The sequence below is a fragment of the Cervus canadensis genome, chromosome 5, assembly GCF_019320065.1.
Source record: "Cervus canadensis isolate Bull #8, Minnesota chromosome 5, ASM1932006v1, whole genome shotgun sequence".
NCBI lineage: Eukaryota > Metazoa > Chordata > Mammalia > Artiodactyla > Cervidae > Cervus > Cervus canadensis.
In genome coordinates, this window is record NC_057390.1 from 58,717,400 (window position 1) to 58,744,080 (window position 26,681).

Here is a 26,681-nt window from a genome sequence, read left to right on the forward strand (position 1 = left end):
TGACAAAGAAGGCAAGGATATACAATGGGGCAAAGACAGCCTCTTCAATAAATGGTGCTGTGTAAACTGGACAGCTATGTGTAAAAGGATGAAATTAGAACACTTCCTAACACCATACACAAAGATAAACTCAAAATGGATTAAGGACCTAAATGTAAGACCAGAAACTATAAAACTCTTAGAGGAAAACATAGGCAGAACACTCGACATAAATCAAAGCAAGATCCTCTATGACCCACCTCCTAGAATAATGGAAATAAAAACAAAAGTAAACAAGTGGGACCTAATTAAACTTAAAAGCTTTTGCACAGCAAAGGAAACTATAAGCAAGGTGAAAAGACAACTCTCAGAATGGGAGAAAATAATAGCAGATGAAACAACTGACAAAGGATTAATTTCCAAAATATACAACCAGCTCATACAACTCAATGCCAGGAAAACACATAACCCAATCAAAAAGTGGGAAAAAGACCTAAACAGACATTTCTCCAAAGACAACATGCAGATGGTTAACAAATACATGAAAAGATGCTCAGCATCTCTCATTATTAGAGAAATGCAAATCGAAACCACAGTGAGATACCTCACGCCAGTCAGAATGGCCCTCATCAAAAAGTCTACAAATAATAAATGCTGGAGAAGGTGTGGAGAAAAGGGAATACTCTTGCACTGTGGCTAGGAATACATATTGATACAGCTACTATGGGAAATGGTATGGAGGTTCCTTAAAAAACTAGGAATAAAACCACCATATGACCCAGCAATCCCACTCGTAGGCATATACCCTGAGGAAACCAAAATTGAAAGAGACACATGTATCCCATTATTTATTGCAGCACTATTTACAATAGCTAGAACATGGAAGCAACCTAGATGTCCATTGACAGATGAATGGATAAAGAAGTTGTGATATATACACACAGTGGAATATTACTCAGCCATACAAAGGAACGCATTTGAGTCAGTTCTAATAAGATGGATGAACCTCGAACCTATTACACACAGTGAAGTGAGACAGAAAGATAAATACTGTATTGTAACACATATATATGGCATCTAGAAAAATGGTACTGAAGAATTTGCTTGCAGGGCAACAATGGAGAAACAGACATAGAGAATAGACTTAATGGACATGGGGAGAGGGGAGGAGAGGGTTAGATGCATGGAAAGAGTAACATAAAAACTTACATTACCATATGTAAAATAGAGAGCCAACCGGAATTTACTCTATGGCTCAGGAAACTCAAACAGGGGCTCTGTATCAACCTAGAGGGGTGGGATGGGAGGGAGATGGGAGGGAGGTTCAAAAGGGAGGGGATATATGTATACCTATGGCTTATTCACGTTGAGGTTTGATAGAAAACAGCAAAATTCCGTAAAGCAATTATCCTTCAATTAAAAGATAATTTAAAAAAAGAAGAAAGCAATGCTTACATTGACAGAACTAGCATAAAAAATACTGTTATTATTAGAATGAGAAGCAGAAAAGAAATATATGACATGAATAGAAAGAGACTAGGCTGAAGAGGAAGGCATAGCATTGTAAAGGTCTGACAGGGTTTCTTCATTGATAGTTTTTAAAGTCATTTTAGTGCATTTTCCCTGTGCACAAGATGAATCACTGACGGATTGAAGGATAAAGTTTTCTTTATACATTGCAGTTAAAAGTAATGCAAACATCACATGACATTTTCAGTGAAAGTTACATTTCCGATTTCAAATGAAAATACATATTAGGATTTCTTTATGAGAGAAGCTGAGAAAGAAGTCTCAGGTAAAAAACCACTTACCTGGCATTACTATACTGAGTCTTCAGGCTGCACTAAGATCATTTACAGTCAAGTTGCAAATGTTGACACAGTGTTACACGGGTAAGTTTTCTGTAGAATTAAATGTATACTTACAGATACCAGGATAAGCATTTCTACTATATTTTAGTAGAAATTGTGACAATTAGTAGAAAAAGTCAACAATTGAGTAACTAACACTTTCACTTTCCTAGTTCATTTACATTATTGTGATAGTTTCAGGCGTACAGCAAAGTGATTGAGTTTTATGTAACATATACATATTTTTTCAGATTATTTCAATTATCGATGATTATAAGATAGTATAATTCCCTGACAGCTCAGTTGGTAAAGAATCCACCTGCAATGCAGGAGACCCCAGTTTGATTCCTGGATGGGGCAGATCCCCTGGAGAAGGGATAGGCTACCCACTCCAGTATTCTTATGGCTTCCCATGTGGCTCAGCTGGTAAAGAATCCACCTGCAATGCGGGAGGCCTGGGTTTGATCCCTGGGTTGGGAAGATCCCCTGGAGAGGGGAAATGCTACCCACTCCAGTATTCTGGCCTGGAGAATTCCACAGACTGTATAGTTCATGGGGTCACAAAGAGTCAGACATGACTGAGTGGCTTTCACTTTCACTATATTTTAACTGAAATTGCCTAGTCAACATTTTCACTGAGAAGTTTATCACAGATGCTATTCAGTTCAGTTCAGTCGCTCAGTCGTGTTCAACTCTTCGCGACCCCATGGACCACAGCACGCCAGGCCTCCCTCTCCATCACCAACTCCTGGAGTTTACTCAAACTCATCTCCATTGAGTTGGTGATGTCATCCAGCCATCTCATCCTTTGTTGTCCCCTCTCCTCCTGTCTTAATCCCTCCCAGCATCCGGGTCTTATCCAGTGAGTCAGCTCTTCACATCAGGTGGCCAAAGTATTGGAGCTTCAGCTTCAGCATCAGTCCTTCCAATGAACACCCAGGACTGATCTCCCTTAGGATGGACTGGTTGGATCTCCTTGCAGTCCAAGGGACTCTCAAGAGTCTTCTCCAACACCACAGTTCAAAAGCATCAATTCTTCGGTGCTCAGCTTTCTTTATAGTCCAACTCTCACATCCATACATGACTACTGGAAAAACCATAGCCTTGACTAGACGACCTATGTTGACAAAGTAATGTCTCTGCTTTTTAATATGCTATCTAGGTTGGTCATAACTTTCCTTCCAAGGAGTAAGCATATTTTAATTTCATGGCTGCAATCACCATCTGCAGTGATTTGGGAGCCCCAAAAACATAAAGTCAGCCACTGTTTCCACTGTTTCCCCATCTATTTGTCATGAAGCGATGGGACCAGACGCCATGATCTTACTTTTCTGAATGTTGAGCTTTAGTCAATTTATTCACTCTCCTCTTTCACTTTCATCAAGAGGCTTTTTAGTTCCTCTTCACTTTCTGCCATAAGGGTGGTATCATCTGCATATCTGAGGTTATTGATATTTCTCCCGGCAATCTTGATTCCAGCTTGTGCTTCTTCCAGACCAGTGTTTCTCATGATGTCCTCTGCATATAAGTTAAATAAGCAGGGTGACAATATACAGCCTTGACATACTTCTTTTCCTATTTGGAACCAGTCTGTTGTTCCATGTCCAGTTCTCACTGTGGCTTCCTGACCTGCATATAGGTTTCTCAAGAGGCAGGTCAGGTGGTCTGGTATTCCCATCTCTTTCAGAATTTTCCACAGTTTATTGTGATCCACACAGTCGAAGGCTTTGGCATAGTCAATCAAGTAGAAATAGATGTTTTTCTGGAACTCTCTTGCTTTTTCGATGATCCATCAGATGTTGGCAATTCGATCTCTGGTTCCTCTGCCCTTTTCTAAAACCAGCTTGAACATCTGGAAGTTCATGGTTCATGTATTGCTGAAGCCTGGCTTAGAGAATTTTGAGCATTACTTTACTAGCGTGTAAGATGAGTATAATTGTGGCGTAGTTTGAGCATTCTTTGGCATTGCCTTTCTTTGGGATTGGAATGAAAAGTGACTTTTCCAGTCCTGTGGTCATTGTTGAGTTTTCCAAATGTGCTGACATATTGAGTGCAGCACTTTCATAGCATCATCTTTTAGGATTTGAAATAGCTCAACTGGAATTCCATCACCTCCACTAGCTATGTTCATAGTGATGCTTTCTAAGGCCCACTTGACTTCACATTCCAGGATGTCTGTAAGACTACAAAATTGTAAGATATATCAAACTCTAGAAAGATACTTAATTACCTGGCCTTCACACAGTTACATGGATTCATTAAATGATCTCACTATACAATTTTAATATTCCATTAAAGTATTTTAGGGATTCAAAAATGAATCAGGCATGGCTTCTTCTCTTGAGGAATTTACATGCTAGATGGGGCAAGAGTTAAAGTTCAGAGTATTATTCACCTTAAGAAAATGCCACCAGATGGAAATATAAATTGGTGTAGCCACTATGGAAAACAATATGTATAAACCTCAAAAAATAAAGAGTTAACATATGATCCAGAGAAAAGTAATTCAAAAAGTAATTCACAGCAACACTATTCAGAATAGCCAAGACATGGAAACAACCTACATGTCCACCAGCAGATGAATGGAAAAAGAAGACGTGGTTACACATACATATAATGGAACACTACTCAGCCATGAAAAAGAATGAAATAATGCCATTTGTAGCAATATGGCTGGAACTAGAGATGATCATACTAAGTAAAGTAAGTTAAAAAGAGAAAGACATATCACTTATATGTGTTACTTACAAGTGTAATCTAAAATATGACACAAATGAACCTATCTGTAAACAGAAACAGGCACAGAGAACAGGCTGGTGGCCACCAAGGAGGGTGTGGGAGAAGAATAGATTTGAGAGTTTTGGAGTAGCAGATGCAAAGTATTACATACAGAGTGGACAAACAACAAGGTCCTACCATATATCACAGGGAGCTATATTCAGGATACACCATAACAGAAAAGAATATGAAAAAGAATGTATATATATAACTGAATTACTTTGCTATAAAGAAGAAATTAACAGGATTTTGTAAATCAGCAACTGTGTAAATCAACTATACTTGAATAAAACAAATTTTTAAAAAAGAAAAAAATACCACCAGAGAAATTGAGATAAATTATGAGTTCAGGGAAAACTGATTACTTACAGCTGGTTGAGGTCTAGATTCGATGGGTCTCCTTCCCCACATCTGAACCTACAATCTCTTGAATTAGAACAATTCACTCAGATCATTGCCCACTGCCCCTAAACTAAAAGGGAAAGTCACTCACTTTTATAGAGTCAACAACTAGTAGAATGCAGATTAGGCCAAGAAAGGGACTGGGGGTAGGGTCTACACTGCCAGTCCTTGTATCAGAAGGACATCCGAAGACTTTTCCAAAGAGCCTGATATATTTTTGATAGAAACAAACACAACTAGTTTTACTCTAATTGCATTAGGACTATATGATAAACACCTGAAAAGAGAAAATGATCAGTCTGGACCAACCGTTTATAACTGAAGTCATCTTGTTTTTTATTTATCTGAATAATTGAATTATACGAACAATGTGACAGCTCCTAGTCATAATAGCCCCAGCAGGTGAGAAGGGTCTAGCAATTAATTCAGTCTATTAGAGAAAGGTAAAAGTGTTTTTAAAGGTGCATATTTAGATATCCTTTTGAGCTCCCAAGAAGAGGGACTGGTTATAACATATAATACTTAATAAAATGTTCCCTCATATGTGTGGAGTATGAAGCAGCCTAGGTGTTATTTAACACATGTATAATCATCTTTTTGTGCCCCTTTTCCCTCCAAATAAACTAAAAGCAACAAAATAGTCATCTCCAGCCACTCCAACAGTTGTGGCATTCACTTTTCTTTTTGTATCTGGGGGAGATATCACATATTTTGACACCTGAATATTATTATGTCTTGCATTTTAAAAATTGTTTCATGTATGTATATTTCTTAAGTGGAATATTTCTTATTCCACTTACAAAATTACAAGTTCCTTAAATAGAAAAACATTTTCATGGGTGTTGTCTGCCATTTATGGCAAGGAGCACAGTACATGTTCAGTATAAACTTTGGCATTCAACTTCCAACCCAGATAGCATCATCAATTTACACCTTGAGGCACATTTGAATGATACATAATAACACAATATAAAAGGAGAACACTTTGAATATACAGTTATCATCAAAATATGGTAAACATTTCTATATTTCAGAAGTGGTCACTCCATGTCCAACGGGGCAGAGCAGCTCAGGACTGAATGCAAGAACAGCGCTACAGAGAGGCTTTCCCACCTGTGAAGCTGCCATCCTGGTTGCTGTCTGGGATTACAGATTATAAGAAGCTGCTTATCCAAGAAGGAAACAGGAAACAATAGTTTCGCGGGAAGGACCTGCCCAGTTACCAGCTTGTTCAGAGACTAGATTTATGGTACCTTCACATCACTGCACCACTAAGGCACTGAGCTGCCACCGCAGAACTGATGAAGCATTGGCAAATGCACTTGAATCACTGCTAAAAGAAGACATCTGTTTTTATGCCAAAAGAGGTGGAGTTAAAGTTCTCTATAATGATAAGGAAAACAGGGAAAGGTGTTTAATGGGAAGTTAAAATATGCTAAGGTCCATATTTTGTTAGGGAAGAGGATGGAGATATTAAACAATTTCATACTTTAGGGAAAATAATAGTTAAGCATAACATAACTTAAAGCTCCCCTAGTAGCTCAGACGGTAAAGCATCTACCTGCAATGCAGGAGAACCAGGTTTGATCCCTGGGTCAGGAAGATCCTCTGGAGAAAGAAATGGCAACCCACCCCAGTATCCTTGCCTGAAAAATCCCATGGACAGAGGAACCTGGAGGGCTACAGTCCATGGAGTCACAAAGAGTTGGACACGACTGAGCAACTAACACGCACACAACTTAAAGAGTAAGAGTACAATCGATGTCAAAGTAGAAGAGGGAGTGAACAGAAAATTCAAAGTAATATGGCAAAAATATGTTCAATTATATCATTAAACAATAAATGTGAAAGGATAAAATTCACCTATGATTTTATCAGATTGGCTTAAAAATTAAACTGTAAGCCTTCTTAAAGATATACATTTCAAACAAACACAGAAAGGTTGAAAAGCAAAAGATAGAAAGAAAAAATATTATCACAGATAAATAAAAAACTAAAAGCAGACTGGTTTATCAGTTACTATCAGACAAAATAATACTTACAAAAAGCCCATTAAAATATAAAAAAGGAACCATCTACCAAAGACTTATGTGGGGCTTTCCTGGTGGCTCTGTGGTAAAGAATTCACCTGCCAGAGCAGGAGACATGGGTTCAATCTCTGATCTGGGAAGATCCCACATGCTGCGGAGCAACTAAGCCCATGCTCCACAACTACTGAGCCCTCATGCGGCAACTAATGAGCTGCTGACACCCTAGACCCTGTGCTCTGGAACAGAAGAAGCCGCTGCAATGAGAAGTCCACACACAACTAGAGAGTAGCCCCCTCTGCCCCTAACTAGAGAAAGCTCACTCAGCAGTGAAGACCCAGCACAGCCAAAAATAAAAACATAAAATTATAAAAGCTTAAGTGACAAGATATTTGACAAGACAGCCTTGAAATAATAAAGCAAAAACTGAATTATAAAAAGAATGGAAAATCCAGTCAGTCTTGACAGGAAGCAGATATCATGTTCAGGAGAGTTTACTTGAAAAGAACTGAATGAAATGACTATTTATACAGGTGCATACAGGACTGAAAGGATAAAAGACGATGGTGAGGCACCGAACAGCTAACTGACAAGAGGGGAAAGCCATTACTCCTCCAGATCTGAAGGAACAAAGGGAGGAAACAGAATGACTGGAGCCCAAACAGAGACTCGGAGGGATGGCGTTTCCCAGGTGGCCCAGTGGTAAAGAGCCCACCTGCCCATGCACAGGAGACGTCGGTTCGATCCCTGGGTAGGGAAGATCTCCTGGAGGAGGAAATGGAGACCTTCTCCAGTATTCTTGCCTGGAAAATTCCATGGACAGAGGAGCCTGGTAGGCTATAGTCCACGGGGTCACAGAGTCAGACAGGACTGAGTGACTGAGCATGGGCACATGAGCAGAAACAGCCATGGAGGAGAGGCTGACCAGAAGGGGTTCTTGCCCTGGAGGATGGCAGATGCTGGTGGGGCAAGCAGTGGGCCAAACCTACTGACCTTTATTAATTTCAAGGCTATCTTGTCAAATAGCTTGTCACTGAACAAACCTAACTGGAACCAAAGGGCAAAGGCGTAGAGAGCTAAGAATAGATTTTTCAAAGGAATTTATTATTTAATACTAGTGGGTCTTTCTTTATGAGCATCTATAAATCACAGGGGAAATGGAGAATAATCACAATAATCCTAGTGAGAAATTTTAACATCACTTTATCAGAAACTGATAGATCAAGTAACCAAGAATTAGTCAGATGTAGAAGACCTCACAATACAGTTAACAAGCTTGACTCAACAGATGTGTGCGTGTGTGTGTGTGTGTGTAGACAGAGAGAACCTGCTCCTAACAGATAGAAAATATACATTCTTTCTGAGTGTATTTGCAACGAAATATTTACAAAAGTTTACCATACTAGGTCACAGAGGATTGAATGCTAAAGAATTGATATTACATGGCACATAATACAGTTCAATTAGAAATCAGCCTTAAAAGATAAATTTCTATGTGCTAATATGAAATGACCCTCAAGAAATATTTCTAAATGAAAAGGATAAGATATTAATCATCATCTATTTTATACTAATATTTGCATAAAATAATCTGTCTCTACTTATATATGCACAGAATACATCTGGATACCCAAGAAATTAATAGTGGTTGCCTGTGGGGGTGGAGAGTAATTTATCTTGTTTGTTTTCTGAATCTTATTCTATTTGTATCATTACTTAAAAATTTAAAAAGCTAGTTAAAAAATGCTGAATGGAATTGAGATAAGCTATCCACATTTTTTCAGTCCATTTTCAAGGAAGTTTCCCAAGCTGGCTTTGTAGCCTGTAGGATTTTAACCAAAATGACTGGCTACCATGGCTTATCCTAGGTTATACCAAATTTCCACTTACCTTCCCTCATTTGTTTTTTTCCTACATAGAAAGCAATACCATAATTCCAGTGTATCTCTTCCCATTGACCCTAAAATGAGGCGATTTCTAAAAAAATAAAAGCTGAGCTCTTGAACACAAACAACATTCCTGAGACCTCTAAATCTCAGTACAGTACACACTGTACTGTTCTTTGAGAATTCCTGCTATGGAATATGGAGGACATAAAATAATCAAGACAAGAAGTAAATATTAACACAACCCATTCAGATGAATTCCAAGAATGGGTATCTAATTTACATTATCTTATACATTTTTAAGCTTCATTCCACCAGTCAGAAATAGTTAACACTTCTCTGAGCATGCTGCCATTCCTGACAGAGACTCATTAACCCAGAGCCTGAAATGTCAATAGCCAAGTAATTTCTCACCTGACATTTCAAGTGACAATGGGGACATCTGAACAGAAAGCCCCGAAGCAAACAGTTCTTTAACAGCCTTCTATATATATAAGGGAGACTCTACATTGATGATCCCTGCTTTTTTATAAGTCAGATACAGGGCTCAGATACAAGAGTTGAGGAGAATTGGCATGACTACATAAATAGAGCTGGCACTCAATTCCACGACTTATATTCACTTGCCAATTTATAAACTGACAGTGAATGCTCTCTATCTGCTCACTTCAGAGGGGCATCATGAGAGAAGCATCCTGGCTGGGATTAGAGGCAGTCCACTCACAGGTATCCAAGGGCCTGGGCAGAACTCCTCAGCAAGCTAGCCAGTTTTCCTCTCTTACCTGGTGCCCACGACTTGGGAGCTCAGCTGGGCATCTGCTCAGGTCTCGATGTGTACTTCATCACGTCAGGGCCTTACGCTAAACAACCCCTTTTTGATGGCACTCTGAGTTTTGGAGTCAGGACCCCGGATGGAAGCCCCAAGTCCTGCTATTTTCTATTTGCTTCTGGTTGATCACACCCTCCACCCCTTACCACCCAGCTCTCTGCCTTCTGGCTTCCTGTTGCATTTGGCCAATGGGAGCCCTGACTGGAGACCCATGAGAGAAAGAGAGTTGAATGAGTTGGTTTCAGCTGTGTTCTCACACTGAGGATCACTATTCCTTTCAAGATAGCTGCCACACCCACAGCTATCTCCTTGCAGGGTGCAGGGTCTGGGAGCTACTCTCTCTGGATACTTTGATTCTAGGGGCAGTACAGCTCAGCTACTACTAGCCCCAATTCCTGCACTATTTTCGTGGTCCCCCACTTTGTACCCTCATTTGGTAATCCCTTGTAAAACAAACAACCACTTCCTGAATTATCTTCCTTCAACTTTGCCACCTGTTTCTGGTTGAGACCCAGAGTGATATGCCCACCTGCACCACTGATGAGCTGAATGGCTTTGGACAGACCATGTAACTCCTCTTGGCCTTAGCTTTCTCATTCATAAACTATGAAGGTATTCTACCCTGAGAGGAGTTCACAGGAAAATACCAGACACTTTGTAAATGTGCTTCTACCCACATCTCTAAAGAGCTACTTACAGTAGCCCCACATAGCAACTAACTGGCTGGATCTCCCTGGAACTAAGGTGATTTCACCTGCCTGACTATGAGTATTGCCCAAGGTTACTGCTGCTATATGCTTGGGATTTCCAGATCTTTATAGCTCACTATTTGACATCTCCACTGGGATGTCTCACAGCTATCTTAAAAATCCACTATGGCCCAAACAGAACTCATGTCCTTCCCTCCTAAACTCCCCATATCCTCTAGTCCAGTAACATACCATCTACCCAGTTTTTTAAGTCAGAAATTTGGGGGGTAATTCTTGACAACTTCCTTTCCCCATAACCAGCCAAGAAACAACTCTTGTCAATTCTGCTTTCTATATCATCTCTGGAATTTGTCTATTATGTCCCAAGTTGGATGCCACAACCATCACCCAGACCACTGTTATCTCCCAGCTCAGTTCAGTTCAGTTCAGTTCAGTCGCTCAGTCGTGTCCAACTCTTTGAGACCCCATGAATCACAACACGCCAGGCCTCCCTGTCCATCACCAACTCCCGGAGTCTACCCAAACCCATGCCCATCGAGTCGGTAATGCCATCCAGCCATCTCATCCTCTGTCATCCCCTTCTCCTCCTGCTCCCAATCCCTCCCAGCATCAGGGTCTCTTCCAATGAGTCAACTCTTCACATGAGGTGGCCAAAGTACTGGAGTTTCAGCTTCAACATCAGTACTTCCAATGAACACTCAGGACTGATCTCCTTTAGGATGGACTGGTTGGATCTCCTTGCAGTCCAATGGACTGTCAAGAGTCTTCTCCAACACCATAGTTCAAAAGCATCAATTTTTCAGCACTCAGCTTTCTTCACAGTCCAACTCTCACATCCATACATGACCACTGGAAAAATCATAGCCTTGACTAGACGGACCTTTGTTGGCAAAGTAATGTCTCTGCTTTTTAGTAGCTGTCTAGGTTGGTCATAACTTTACTTCCAAGGAGTAAGTGTCTTTTAATTTCATGGCTGCAGTGACCATCTGCAGTGATTTTGGAGCCCCCAAAAAAATAAAGTCTGACACTGTTTCCACTGTCTCCCCAATCTATTTCCCATGAGGTAATGGAACCAGATGCCATGATCTTAGTTTTCTGAATGTTGAGCTTTAAGTCAACTTTTTCACTCTCCTCTCTCACTTTCATCAAGAGGCTTTTTAGTTCCTCTTCACTCTCTGCCATAAGGGTGGTGTCATCTGCATATCTGAGGTTATTGATGTTTCTCCCAGCAATTTTGATTCCAGATTGTGCTTCTTCCAGCCCAGCGTTTCTCATGATGTATTCTGCATATAAGTTAAATAAGCAGGGTGACAATATACAGCCTTGACATACACCTTTTCCTATTTGGAACCAGTCTGTTGTTCCATGTCCAGTTCTAACTGTTGCTTCCTGACCTGCATACAGGTTTCTCAAGAGGCAGGTCAGGTGGTCTGGTATTCCCATCTCTTTCAGAATTTTCCACAGTTTATTGTGATCCACACAGTCGAAGGCTTTGGTGTAGTCAATAAAGCAGAAATAGATGTTTTTCTGGAACTCTCTTGCTTTTTCGATGATCCAGGGGATATTGGCAATTTGATCTCTGGTTCCTCTGCCTTTTCTAAAACCAGCTTGAACATCTGGAAGCTCACGGTTCACATATTGCTGAAGCCTGGCTTGGAGAATTTTGAGCATTACTTTACTAGCATGTGAGATGAGTGCAATTGTGCGCTAGTTTGAGCATTCTTTGGCATTGCCTTTCTTAGGGATTGGAATGAAAACTGACCTTTTCCAGTCCTTTGGTCACTGCTGAGTTTTCCAAATTTGCTGGCATACTTAGTGCAGCACGTTCACAGCATCATCTTTCAGGATTTGAAATAGCTCAACTGGAATTCCATCACATCCACTAGCTTTGTTCACAGTAATGATTTCTAAGGCCCACTTGACTTCACATTCCACGATGTCTGGCTCTAGGTGAGTGATCACACCATTGTGATTATCTGGGTCGTGAAGATCTTTTTTTGTACAGTTCTGTTTATTCTTGCCACCTCTTCTGGATCATTATAATAGCTTTCTCCAGTGCTTCCTATGTCCCCTTTGGTACCTTCTAGTCCAAAATACAGAGCAGCCAGAGTTTCTTTTTAAAATGTAAGTCCTTACAGAGGGTCTACAAACACATGAAAAGATGCTCAACATCACTAATTATTGTTGTTGTTCAGTTGCTAAGTAGTGTCTGACTCTTTGCAACCCCAGGCTCCTCTGTCCATGGGATTCTCCAGGCAAGAATGCTGGAGTGGGTTGCCGTTTCCTACTCCAGGAAATCTTCCCAACCCAGGGATTGAACCCACATCTCTTCTGTCTCCTGCATTGGCAGGTGGGTTCTTTACCACTAACACCACCTGGGAAGCCCCAAGTATGGGAAGCCCCAATAATGGGGCAGAATTTAAGAGTGGTCAAAGCTTCTAATGGCAACATGAGGAAACTTAAATGGAAATACAGGCAACAAATTGTAAAACTTTCCTAGTGAACAATTTTTAAAAGTTCTAAAACTAACCATTAACACTAGCCTCCCTTCTTTAAAGAACTCAATGAGAGGTCTATCTAAGCCCACCTCAGTCAGACACATGTGGGCATGTGAACACTTCTTGAAAAGTCTATTTGTACAGAAGGGCAATTCATTTTTGTTTCTAGGACTGGCTGGGAGCCTAGAAGAACTGCTTTCATACCCATTCACCTCTGGATTTTTTTTTAAATAAACTTGCAATATCTTTTTACTTGAAAAGTAAATTGCTTCTACCTTGAAAGCAAGTGAGTTAAAGAAGATGAAGTTAAAAGATTCCCTCAGTACTGCAAATTCCAGAAAACAATAATCCAGACATGGTATTATTTAGCAATCCATGATAATGTAACCCTACCTTCAGAAGAATATCTGAGAATAAAACGAATGTATCTTGTAACACCTAGCCATGCACAGACATATGAGTAACAAAATAAGGGGACAGAAAGAAGGAAAGGGAAGTTAGAGGATGGTTTTATCCAAACAGCAGATTTATAGTTTTGGGGGAGAAGGAACATCTGCTCCTAACCTACCTTAATGTAGGAAGCAACAACAAAAATAATCTTTTAGAAAACAGACCCACATCTGAAGCTGTAAGCTCCTATTCACAGGAACTGTGCTTGGCGGAACACCAAGGCCTGGACTAGGGCAAAACAAGTGAGAAACCTGCCTGCCAAACATTTAAGGAGGTGCTCACTCTCAGGGTGGATCAAGGGCAGGGTTAGGTCCGAGAACAAGGGCCTCCTTAAAAGTTGAGCCCTGGCACCTCACTCACCTACTGGGGCCTGGGTTCTGCCAAATGCTACACAACAACATGCATGTGATACTTTTTCAAAGTAATGCTGCATCCTTTATTTTATTTAAGCCTTATAACAACTTTAGAAGGTAGATATAAAATTACCCTCATTTTAAAGATGAGAAAACTGAGGCTCGAGGATAAGTGATTTACCCAATTATTCCATCAGCAAGCAGGCTATCAAGACTTGAATATGGCAGTGGCATTCTTCCACTCAGTAACCCCCTCTTATGCCACTCAGGACAACTTATCTCTGATTTCCAAGAGGATACCTTCCAGCAGGTACCAAAGAAATTTTTAACATATGGTCTCATGAACACAAACTGAAAATAACTTGGAAGTTACAATAAACTTACTCTCCATCTAACTATCCACCCAATCTCTATAACCAGCACCAAAAATTATACATTTTTACTAAAAACAATCTTTAATCCATATTTTGTAAGAAAATACACTTTCCTATTTTGTACAGCTTTTGAAAAAGACTTAGTTATAACCCCCAAAGAGTCCACCCCATACTATTCCAAACTCATGTATTCCCCCTCAATATCAGGGTCAAAGTAAAAATCAATTATAATGCCATGTGTGCGTGCATGCTTAGTTGCTCTGTCGTGTCCAACTCTTTGCCACTTTATGGACTGTAGCCTGCTAGGCTCCTCTGTCCATGGGACTGTCCAGGCAAGAATACTGGAGCGGGTTGCCATTCCCTTCTTCAGGGGATCTTCCCAACCCAGGGATCGAACCCAGGTCTCTTGCATTGCAGGTGAATTCTTCACAGTCTGAGCCACCAGGGAAGCCCTATAATACCATATTTTACTAAATAAAGTATTTCTTTGAAAAAATATATTCTAAATAAAACACTGACACATGACTCTGTTTTCTAATCCAATATTGTCACAAAAGGAAATTAAGGATCCTGGTTACATGCTAGCAATTTTATTAAAATTATCTTAATTATTATATTTTTATTAAAATATTAACCTAAAATTCTTTTTTAACCTAAAAACCATTTCATAATATATCCCATAAAATGATAAAATATTTTAAAAATTCCCAGAAAGTGGAGTTGTTCTGTATAAAGCAGTTCTCGAGTTCATAAAGGTGGGACTGGTGGGAGGTTTGACTGAGAGTTTGCATTTTCCAGATGAATAAACAGACTCAGCCAGGAGAAGTGTCCTGTCAAGGTCACTCAGTTAGTCGCAGGGCCAGGACCCACATCTCCTGATCCCCAGTCCAGCACTCTTTCCCTGAACCTTGCTGTCTCCTGATAACACATCATTCAATTTCCCCTTCATGCTAAAAACAAATCAGAAATACTGCACCACTCAAATTCCTATTTTTTTTAACACGTGGAATAACTTTCATCTACAGTTCAAGGCTTTCCCTCCTCCCTCTCCAGATTAAAGGGACACAGCAGTTTTAACCAAATTTTGGCACAATATTTAAGTTCCCTATGCTATTTCTGTGCAATGAGAAAAAAAAACTTCCTATCAAAAAATAAGATTACAAAGAGGAATTATAAATTTTATCACATAGAGGTTGCTTTTTCTTTTCTTCCTGTGTCTGATACTTACTCCTGTGTTGTTGTCTTTTTTCTTATAAGCCTGAAACTCATCAAATATAGTTCATGCTCAGTTTTCCACCTGGGCGCTTCCTTGACTGGCATTTGTTTATACATACTGGGGATGGGAGAAAGAACCAATGCTCTGGGCAGAGAGAAGATAAAAGCAATTGTCACTCAGTGTTTGTAATAAAGAAGATGGAGTAGTTTCTGATAGTAGGAGAGAACTAGAAAAAGAATAAGTGTGCATACGGAGACCTATACACATGCACGTGTGTGCCCCAAATGGACATTTATATGTATTATCAGAGTCAACCTTCTCAAGGACCCTAGGAGGAGGATATTATTTTTACCCCCAGTTTTCACATTAGGAAACAGACTAGCCCAAATGACAGACCTAAGATCACACAGCTAATATGTGAATCTGACCTCAGGCTGTCTGACTCTAAAAACTCATAGAAAGGAAAAGTTTTCTCTCTTCAATTTCCAAAGACTTACTTTCTATCTCTCTCCAACAAAAATAAAAAGGGGAAGAAATGGTCAGTTGTGTATCTAGAACAAAAAATCCCATAACGATTGAAGTCTTCTATGAGTTCTATCTTCTTAAAAAGTCTCCAAGAGACAGATGACAACATTCTTTAGGGAACTGATTCAAAAGCAAAAAAAGATACTGAGAAAAAGAAAGAAAAAAATGGGCATGAATAAAAGAATGTCATTAAATGAACAAAACTGACTTACTAGTAGGAATGATAGCTAGAGAATAAACTGTGACCAAATGCTGATGACCTCACTGCTGAGTCCTACAAAGCCTTTAGACAGTTGCCTGGACCAACATTTCACTATTATTTTCAGTGGTATGTGAGAGAAAGGTGAAAGAGCCAAGTCCGTGAAAGAGAAGAATTAGCAATAACATGTTTCTTTAGACTTAAGTTTTAAAAAATATTTTGAAGTCTTTATTGAATTTGTCACAATATTGCTTCTGCTCCATGTTTTGTTTTTATGGCTGCAAGGCATGTGGGATCCTAGCTCCTTGACCAGAGATTGAACCCATACCCAAACACCATTGCAAGGTGAACTCTTAACCAGTAAACCACCAGGGAAGTCCCTAGCAGCATTTTAAAAGATAAGAATGAGACTGTTTATAAACTGGTGGTTCTTTGTGTTCCTAACTCAAGTAATGAAGGTTTGTTTTTTGTTTTTTTTTTTGACTGAGGTGAAATTCACAGAACGAAAATTAATCATTAACTTTTTGAAAAGTGTACAATTCAGTTGCACTTAGCACATTCACTGGGGTGAGAAACCATCACCTCTAACTAAATCCAAGACATTTTCATCATCCAAAAGGCAACCCTGTACCCACAATAATACAGATAGAAAAACTGGCAAAAGAGAAGGGAGTAAAGCAAAAATTCTAGTGGTATGGCACAAAGTAAGAATTTAAAAGAAAAAATGTATATTTAAAAATCTTATTTAAGGAATATTTTGCTGAAACATTATCAAGTATAATGTACTGTTCTAAGTGCTGGATACTTTTATAACAAATTTTCCTGGCAAAGCAAACTTTATTGTGGCCCTGAGGTCAGCTGCTGAAACCAGACAGCTGGGGGTAAAGGGCTCTTGAATTGCATCTCTCACAACACTTCCACCACCTTCAGACACAGATGGAGGGGGACTGGTGTAAGGGGCACCTTGAGTTTGCAACACATTCTGAGAAAGGCCAACTCGCAGACCCTCAGCCACTGCAGCCAAGCCACTCATGGCTCCTCGTTTCTTGGATTCCAGCTTCTTAGGTCTAAATGTAGGTTTTGCTTTTCTCACAGGGCTCTCGTCTTTAAAACTGGGTCTCACTGTTTCTCTTCTTTCTCCACCTTTCTTTCCTTAGCAATTTGTCTGTTTCTGCAGCACTAGTCTCTTGACTTGTTTGACAGGAGTCTCCTCCTCTAGGGATACCTCTGAAAGTAAGTCACTCGGTCATGTCCAACTCTTTGCCATTCCATGGACTACACAGTCCACGGACTTCTCCAGGCCAGAATACTGGAGTAGGTAGCCTTTCCCTTCTCCAGGGGATCTTCCCAACCCAGATCTCCAGCATTGCAGGCGAATTCTTTTACCAGCTGAGCCACAAGGGAAGCCCAAGTATACTGGAGTGGGTAGCCTATCCCTTCTCCAGTGGACCTACCCAGCCCAGGAATCAAACCGGGGTCTAGGGATACCTCTATATCATCATTTTTCTTCTTCTCCCTTCCAGCTCCTCCTCTTCCCAGGTCTTCAGTGTGAAGGACAGGTCTGAAGCGTCATAACATTCTTGGCATGAAGAACACAGGTCCAAAGCCAACTTGAAACTGAAAAGTGACTGAGGAGAATGCTCTAACCCCATCAAGGTGACCTGGGTAGGATGGAGGTGATGTGATGGGTTCTGTCTTCTTGTTCTCCTGGTTTGCTGGAGACAGGGTCTCCACAAGGTTCATCTTTTCTTGGGCTTTTTCTCCAAGCAAATCATACTAAGCAACAGCTTACAGTCCTGCTTCCCCTCCTTCTGGGGTTCAAAGGTCCAAGTCTGCTTCTGCTGGCTTAGCTCAGAGCCCCGGGGCATGGCTGTTACTGCCTTTGCAGCTGTGCTGCTAATGCTGCAGCCCTAGGATGAAGAAGGTAGCAAAAATACCTTCTAGGGTTTGTCTTCAAAAGAGTTTGCAATCCAATGAAGAATTCAGATGTGTAATCAAATGGAACAAGGTAAGGAAGAGGACCTAGAGAGAGAAGGGTTAAGATATCAAAAGGAGGTCGTAGAAAGACTATTTCCTATATTTAGATAAAGAAAAGTTCTGGGCATGAATCAATGATGATCTCCTAGGACTACAAAGAGCAGGAAAGTGCCAAGTAAACTGCTAAAATAGGTGAGGATGTTACATTGGCACATGAACACAATCTCCACTCTCCAGGAAAAAATGAGGAAAGAAGGGAGGCTTCATGTGATCACAGGTCTTTCTGATGTTATGGTGTGTAGATCCTCTCACAAGGAAGTGCCAGCTAAATCCAAGAGACTTCAGGGAAAGATATGAAAAGGAGGTGTTATTATGCAGTTCTAGCCATAATGGCATCATTTGGCAAAAAAAAAAAAAGAATGTGAGTATTTAAGACACATAAAGAATAAGCAATATAAACAGGTATATATGCCAAGAGCAACAAAAATCAATGGGACATAAAGAGGAATATGATAGCGATGTAGCTCAGATGGTAAATAATCTACCTGCAGTGCATGTCTGACTCTTTGAGACCCTATGGACTATAGCCCACCAGGCTCCTCTGTCCACGGGATTCTCCAGGCAAGAATACTGGAGTGGGTTGCCATGCTCTCCTCCAAGAGAGATCTTCCTGACTCAGGGATCGAACCCACATCTCTTATGTCTCCTGCATTGGCAGGTGGGTTATTTACCACTAGAGCCATCTGGGAAGCCCCATATATAAATATATAACCACTTTATATATGTATTTATGCATATCAATCATGAGCCCCCTGGCAAGTCATCTAACTGTATGTTCTCATTTAGGTGCATACTTTCCATTGAACGGCTATTCTCTGCCCCCCATCCCCCACCAAAAGGAAAACAAGGCCTCAACTTTTCTCAATGCCTCACATGTAGCAATGCCTCAAGTGAATTCTTCACCTCACCAGATTAAAATTTGTCTGCAGAGTTAATGTTGATCTTTTTCATAGAGTTGCATCAGCTTTAATAAACATTTGGACATCACAGTACATAAACCCAAGTGAACCTAAACCACTTTTTAAAGCTGACTACAGCACAATGCTTGAAAGAAGGGAACTAGATATTAATAACATGCTAAATCTGTGGTTTAAGCTGTCATAAGTTTCTCATTTCTCTTTTTATTTTGATTTTCCTCATTGAAACCAGAAATAGGCTGAGAAATTATAGGATAGATAGATAAATAATAGATAAATGGAGAAATTTCCCATGGTATCTCTGATAAATTTTATTCATCAAACCAACATTTGTGGAGGAACTATTATGTGCCAGGTACTTTGAGTAATACAAATATGGGGCAGACTTTGTTTATGACTTCATAAAGCCAATTATCTATGAGGAAAACAGACATGAACATAAATATCTGTAATATAAAGTAGAAAGTGATAACTGCTATGAGAGAGATACAGATAAGCTGCCACAGGAGTTCAGAGAGAAAAAGAGGCTACCTACATTTAGAAGAGATCAAGTAAAGCTGGTAGCAGAATCCTGGCCTTAAAGAATATGTAGAATGTGAACAAGTAAAAACAGGAAGCAAGAATCAATGGGACAAAGGCAGAGAGCCAGAACATTTCTGGGCATGTAAAGAAAGAGCAGGGAGCGTGGAAGGCTGTGGTAAAAGGAGTAACAGGCCACAGGATGGGAAGCTGCACTGGGCTAGAGAATATAGGACTTTGTGTGCCGTGAGGAGTTTGTATTTAAGTAAACAGAAAACTTAATAGCTTTTAATAGTTTTCAAGCAGAAAAGTAACATGAGAAGAGCTGTACTTGGGATTAAGCTGATAATTCAAGTATAAAATCATGTGTAAAAAGGGTTAGAGGGAAGAAGCCAGGTGAGAGTCAGAAGGAGAGGCATGGAGGAAATAAAGATTATAAAAACAGAATCAAATAAATGTTTCATATTCCTGTGTTAATTTGTATTCCAGGAAACTAATTTCTATTGAGTTAATATAGAAACAAGCATTTGATTCATTGGTAACAATACAAGTCACTTGTACCCAAAGGTACATAGAAAGTTCCCTTAGATCTCTCTCTAAAAAAAATAAATATGAAATATCAATAGCCTCTGAGTGTCCTTTCAAGGTGAATCTTTCTCCTTCAAATACTGAATCTGTTATTAGGATTCTTCAGGGAGAGCTCTAAAAATCCCCAGAGGTTAAGGAATGCAGTATACTAGTCACAGAATTCTGGACTAATCACAGAACTCGGGCCAATTTGCTCCACCTCCAACTTTACCAAGAGTGAAACAGAGCCCCAAAGCAGGAACTGACTTGTCCAGGGAAACATGGCTGGTTAGAACTCCAGTCTCCTGAACCCTGTCCCACCCTCTTACTCACATTCCACTGTGAATACTCTGGGTTGGCTAGAACTGAGGTATCAAAATAAAATAACTCTCTTAATTTGCTTGGGCTTAGAACATGGATTTCAAACAAATGGCAATCAAGGAAGGAAAAAAAAACCCCACAAAACTCTCTGTACCAGAAAGCTGGAAATCTGCACGGTAGATTTTTTACATAAATAAACAGCAAGGCATTACTATCTGGTTGGAATATTGACATACCACACACCTCGCTCATTAGGTATCATAAAACACTGAGTTAAGTGTAGTATAACAACTACTTGACTCTTTCTGGAAAATACTGGTTACTTAGGCAAATTCCTTACATCTTACAGAGACTTGTGGTCTCCAAACTTTAAATATTTTTCATGGAAGATAATAAATATGTTTTTAATAGAATTAATTTGGGGATTTCAGGAAATAACTGAAAATCTGCAGCCTATAGGAATTGTACACGTGAAGAAAAAGGGCATCAATCTCTCAAAATTCTGGCAGGAAAGGAGTGGCTGTTTCCAAAGTTCTTTTTCCTTTGCAATAAGCTGCTTCTTAGTGCCAAAAAACAGCTCATCAGCAATGTTGTTTCATTTTATAGGGATGTTTTGAGAGAGAAAAAAAAATTAGTAATGTGTCCTGTGATTTTTCAAACCTTATGTCCCAAAGCCTATAATAATCTTGCTGCTTTTCTTTTTAAAAAAGAAAACCAAATGTTTGAGATTTCATCTTTAAGTCTACTATGTTCACTGCAAGCACATACTTTAACCTTATTACAAGAAGCAACACGTAGTTTCTTTAAATGCTGCCCAGTCAAAAAAGAAAATTAAAAAAACCATAGATTCCATTAAGGACTGGGTGAGGTTCTATGTGTAACATAAGTTACACATAGTAAGAGCCACAGCTATAAAATAGCATTTCCTTACCTCTGCTAGAGGGTTCAACCTCTATTACCCCTAAGTCAGGGTGCCCAGGGATGTCTCATGTGTGCTCATGTGTGCTAGCTCCCTAGGCTGCCAGAAGGTGTTCCCAGTTCTCCTTGCCTGATAAAAGCAACTGCTGCCAACCTTCCAAGCTTTGCCATCACTGCCCACCGAAGGCACCGCCAACATGTGCAAGGAGGTCTGAAAGCCTAAAGTCCAGCCTCAAGGCATTGGAAGTGTTGACGATCCTGGCACCACTATTCATATGACTGACAGGTACACTCTCCGTGTCCTAAGATTAGCCAAATAAAACAAAACTAACAGACAAATAAAAAATCAGCTCCATTAGTTCTTACTAGACTTTATATTACAGCCATGCTGGGGCCACAGGGCTCAGCGACAGGCTGTTCATAACTATTTGTTGAAAAAATGAGTGAGTCCACCAGGCTGGGCTGCAAACAATCCGATGTCCTCAACTCCATCTGCTGCCCTTGATGCAACCCCTGTAACTTGATTCTTTCTTTTATTGGCTTCACTCTTTTGGGGAGGCAATTCTATAAATAGAATTTCAGAGGGCCCACCTCCACCAGACCCCAGGAATGCCCAGATATGCCTGAATCCTGGGGGGAGAAAACTTACTTTCAAGCATTCTTTCTTTGTCTTAGAAAAGGGAATTACAGAAATGACATACAAAATTTATGTTTTTTATATGATTCTCATCAGATGTTATGAATTGGTAGCCTGCAGCCAAATCTGGTCAGATGATTTTTTTTTTAAGCCTACATGATTTTTTAATTATTTGAATTCGAATACTCTAAATCAATTGTTCTCATACATACACATGTGTCAGAATTAATCTTGTTAAGAGTGCTGGGCTCCACCCCCAGTTTCTGATTCAGTATATCTGGGTTAGGGTCTGATAATGTGAATTTCTACCTAGTCTCTGATGCATTTCTGGTCTGGGGACATACTCTGAGAGCCACTTTTGGGGGGTTCTCTGGTTTTCCCAGACTCCATCACTAGAGTATTTCATCTGGCCTACTTCACTTATTCAAGTTACCCATTTGGCTTTTGAGTTTGAAAGCTTGAAACCCTGTACAAGGCCCTGTATCCTTGTCTGTTGAAGTAAGATGCTAACTCAAGAGCTAATGATTGGGAAATGGAAGATGTAGAAACAAAGAATAGCTGTTGGGCTAGGAAACTGGTAACAATTTAGATATATATTTCTGCCATCTAGCAGAATCAGCAAACTCCCAGTTCCTTGAAAGACAGAGATAAAGGCTTGACACACATTCCTAGATTTTTTTATAGGAAGCAGCCCCCTCTAGCTGAAAATTGCTGACCACAAGAATATAGCCCTAGACTGGCTGAAACCGGAAAATTGATGATGCTTGAAACTTCACCTTGATGCCAATCAATCTAAGAACTGTCCACAAGCTGATCATGCCCTGCTTCTTGAATACTATAAAAATCCTGACTATGTCCTCCAGGGTAGGTCACATGGTTTTGAGAGCATTAGCCCATCATGGCCCTCTTTGCCTGGCAAGGCAATAAAAACTATTCTTTGCTACTTCACCCAAAACTCTGTCTCTATGTTTCTATTTGGCACTGGTGAACACAGGCCCAGTTTTTGCAACAAGCTGAGTCTCAGTATTTCAAGTGAAAATTCATGGAGATGACTGTATTACTCAATTTGTTTCACTTATAACATTTGGCTTATAATATTACAATATTATAACATTACAATAAAATGTTCAGTAAATGGTGTTTCTATTACACCGGTCCTTATTTTTCATTATGGCTACTACTGACACATGATTATTCTTGCGATTACCATCACCTTTTCGTCCATGTATATAAATTTGCTTGATATTAGCTAAATTCAGAAATGGAAAATGAAAAAGGCCAGACTGCTTATGACAAATGAGAAAGCAATTCAATTTTTGTCTATTTATGTTCAGTACTATCTCTTTTAAAAAATAAATGATGATGTTTCAAGCATATGTACATTTGAATTTCTAACCTGTACTTTGGTCAAAGACCAAATACTTCCTAAATGAAAAATACTGATGATATTCATAGGTATAAACATATACTTAAACCTGTCATAAAGAATGAATATTTTTACATTTTTGTTGTTGAACTTTTTACTGAAATACAATAAATAAACAGAATAGCACATACACCTTAAGTCTAACAGGTCATTGAATTTTCACAAATTGAACATACATGTCCAACCAGCACCCAGAGCAAGAAATAGAATGTCACCAGCCCCCAGAAATCTCCCTTATGCCCCTCTCACAATTTTAACCCCAAGGGTAACCACTATCCTGACTTTTAACATCACAGATTTGTTTTGCCTGTTCTCTCAATTTATACAAATGGACTCACATTATATACTACATTGTGTCTGGCTTCTTTTGATCAACATTATGTTTATGAGATTCACTCACATTGGTATCTCTAGTTTGTTCATTCTCTCCAATACAGTATTCCACTGTGTGACCATCAGTCAGTTCAGTTCAGTCACTCAGTCGTGTCCGACTCTTTGCGACCCCATGAATCGCAGCACGCCAGGCCTCCCTGTGCATCACCAACTCCTGGAGTCTACTCAAACCCATGTCCATCGAGTTGGCGATGCCATCCAACCATCTCATCCTCTGTCGTCCCCTTCTCCTCCTGCCCCCAATCCGTCCCAGCATCAGGGTCTTTTACCACTGCTTATTCATTCTACTGTTGCTGAGCACTTGGATCATTTACATTTTGAAGCCATTAGAAAAAGTGCTGCTATACACAAGCTTATATGTCAGTTGCTGTACATACATAGGCATTTCTGTTAAGTTTATACCTAGGAGTAGAATGGCTGGGTCATAGGGTATGTGTATGGTCAGCTTTAGGGGATATTGCTGGTTTTCCAAAGTGGTTGTACCAATTCACACTCCCTCTAGAAGTGTACAAAAGTTCCGATTTCTCTACATTCTCACCAGCACTTTGGATTTCACTGACACTTAAAAAAAAGGTTTGCTTGGACTTAAGACACTGGTGTCTCCATTTGACTTTCACACATCTCAAGTTTACTGTACAATTTCTATCACTTTCAAGAAATTGAGACATGAATCTGTCTTTAATAAATGAATGGGTTTCACAACCAATTTGTAAATCGATACCTTAAATTAGTGAATTTTCTACCTAAGTGAAATTTTCTCCTGCCATGTATTATCTACTATTTGTTTTTAAGTCACAAAGAATATCTGTATGGGAAGATATGATTACTCTCTGCGCTTGCAGCTATAATCTAAAGGTGTAACCAACAGTACTTTGTATTTGTTGACTGGGTGCTGTTGTTGGTAGTAACTCTCCTGCGAGTGATGCTCTTTTAGAACCACAATTTTAGTAATGCAGTAAGAAGTTCAAGACCTCACTCTACAACCTCAGTGATTTCTGGATAATGTCTGCCCACAGGGAAGAATGTTGGTAGTTTCTGGCCAAAGGTTGACTCTAATGATCCGTAACAAAGTTTCTAATATCATGCAGCTCCTCTCATTCTGCTGTAAGTCTCCCTCAAAAACACTGCAATAAAGCACAAATGAAGACATTTTTTGTGTCACTATCAAGGACCAGTCTCAGGTTCCTGGGACCTTCTTTTTTTTTCCAAGGCTGGTTTTCTCCCCAAAATCTCTGGTAGCCAAGTGCTGTAATACAGTAAATATTTTATTAATTGTTCAATTGAGCAGGAATTAGACTTAGCAAAATCAAGATATTATGTATTTCCTGTACTTAATGTTAATTTCTTTCCTTTGACTTTGAGTGATTTCTGACTTTGATACTTTGCATCTTAAATTTTGTTGGTTCACCTGGTAATTACAATATTTACACCTTTCTTCTCTTAATATTTTACAGCTTAACAATGTAACCTCTCATTCCATATTTGTCATTTTTAACCAGCAGCTGGATAAGCAGAAAAATCATTGTTTTGGATGATTTTATTTTTTAAAAGCATAAAAACTTCAATTAAAAAAAGATATATACTCATTTTTTAAAAATTCAAGCAATTTAGAAATGTGTAACAAGTAAAGAAAAAGTTTACTTCCTCTTATCACTCAGAAATTACCTTTGGTGAATATTATTCTAGATATCTCTCTATGCCTATCTACAGATAAAAGGTTAGACAAACAGAAAGATAAAAAGATGTTATTACAGTTGGATCACACAAAAGTTATTGATTATTAAAAAATCACCAGTTAAATTTAACAAAAGAAATGCAAACTGAATGATATGAAATAGCTGAACTTCATATAAATTTTTCATCACATTTCAGGCATAGTTTAGAGATTGGGCTAGTCTCACTCCTGATCGCTAACTCTTGGCTAAGCCTAGAGGAATTTCTTGACTGCATATCCAGCAATATTAGTCTCCTCAATCTCTGATAGTTCATCTTATCATAATGTGTGTTTTTGTCAGTAGCTTGTTACTTTGTGTAAAAAGATTAAATGGAAAGAAAGAAATGAAGAAGGGAAGGAAGAAAAGAAGGAAGGAAGGTCAGTTTCTATTTCAACATCTGTATTTCGGTTTGTCATTTTAATGGTCCCCTTAATTAAAGGACGGTGTAAATTGCAGATGATGCTCGCTGAGCATTATAGGGTGGACTAGTTTTTTGTTGTTGTTGTTGTTAAATCGGTCTGACCTTCCTACTTCATTCTGGAATAGGTCCAAAGGACCATTATGGTGTGGTCACATCAGAGATTACGGTAACCTGCCTGATCTATTTCCTCTTACTGTGGAAGGAGTTTGCATTAAACGTCTAGTCTTGTTCAATCTGTTTTATGCAGCCTGTTATTGCTATGAGGCTTCTTTTTTTATCTGTAAAATTCTAGTGAGATTATCTTTAGATCATGAGCACAAAACCCCAGAGCAGTGGTTTCTAACAAAAAAGATCCATACAAAATGACATAAAAGTGTTGATGAATTGTATATTGTATGCTCTGCACAATGACACAACCATGAACTTGCAGAATGTCTGTGTAATGTACCAAGAAGCACCAGGGAAACTCTATACTCAGTCCTTAAATTAACAACATAGAGCACAGTGTTATCAATTGCCTCTCATAAACTAGACTGTAAAGAATCTCAGAAGGCTATAATTGAACATGAACTGTATATTCATTAAGAAAGACCAGTTTGACCCAGACAAATGCGAGGAAAAGGACTAACACATCTTGAGCTTCTATTTTTATGCCAGATAAGCTGTTTATAGGTTGTCCTTTGCATTCTCAAACAACCCTATGGAATCGGTATTGTTTGCATTTTCATGTTACA

General features: G+C 39.3%; 1 long non-coding RNA gene across 2 annotated transcripts in view; it reads right to left on the reverse strand.

Moving 5' to 3' along the window:
• Nucleotides 1–26,681, reverse strand: part of LOC122441830 — a 115,307-nt gene that overhangs the window by 60,781 nt on the left and 27,845 nt on the right. Inside the window, exon 1 of one of the 2 annotated variants that reach the window (XR_006269449.1) lies at nucleotides 13,528–13,596. The exons of the other annotated variant lie outside the window; for it this stretch is intronic. This is a non-coding gene — a long non-coding RNA (uncharacterized LOC122441830). Of the gene's footprint in view, nucleotides 1–13,527; nucleotides 13,597–26,681 lie in introns of those variants that run through there. 2 annotated transcript variants of the gene reach the window in all.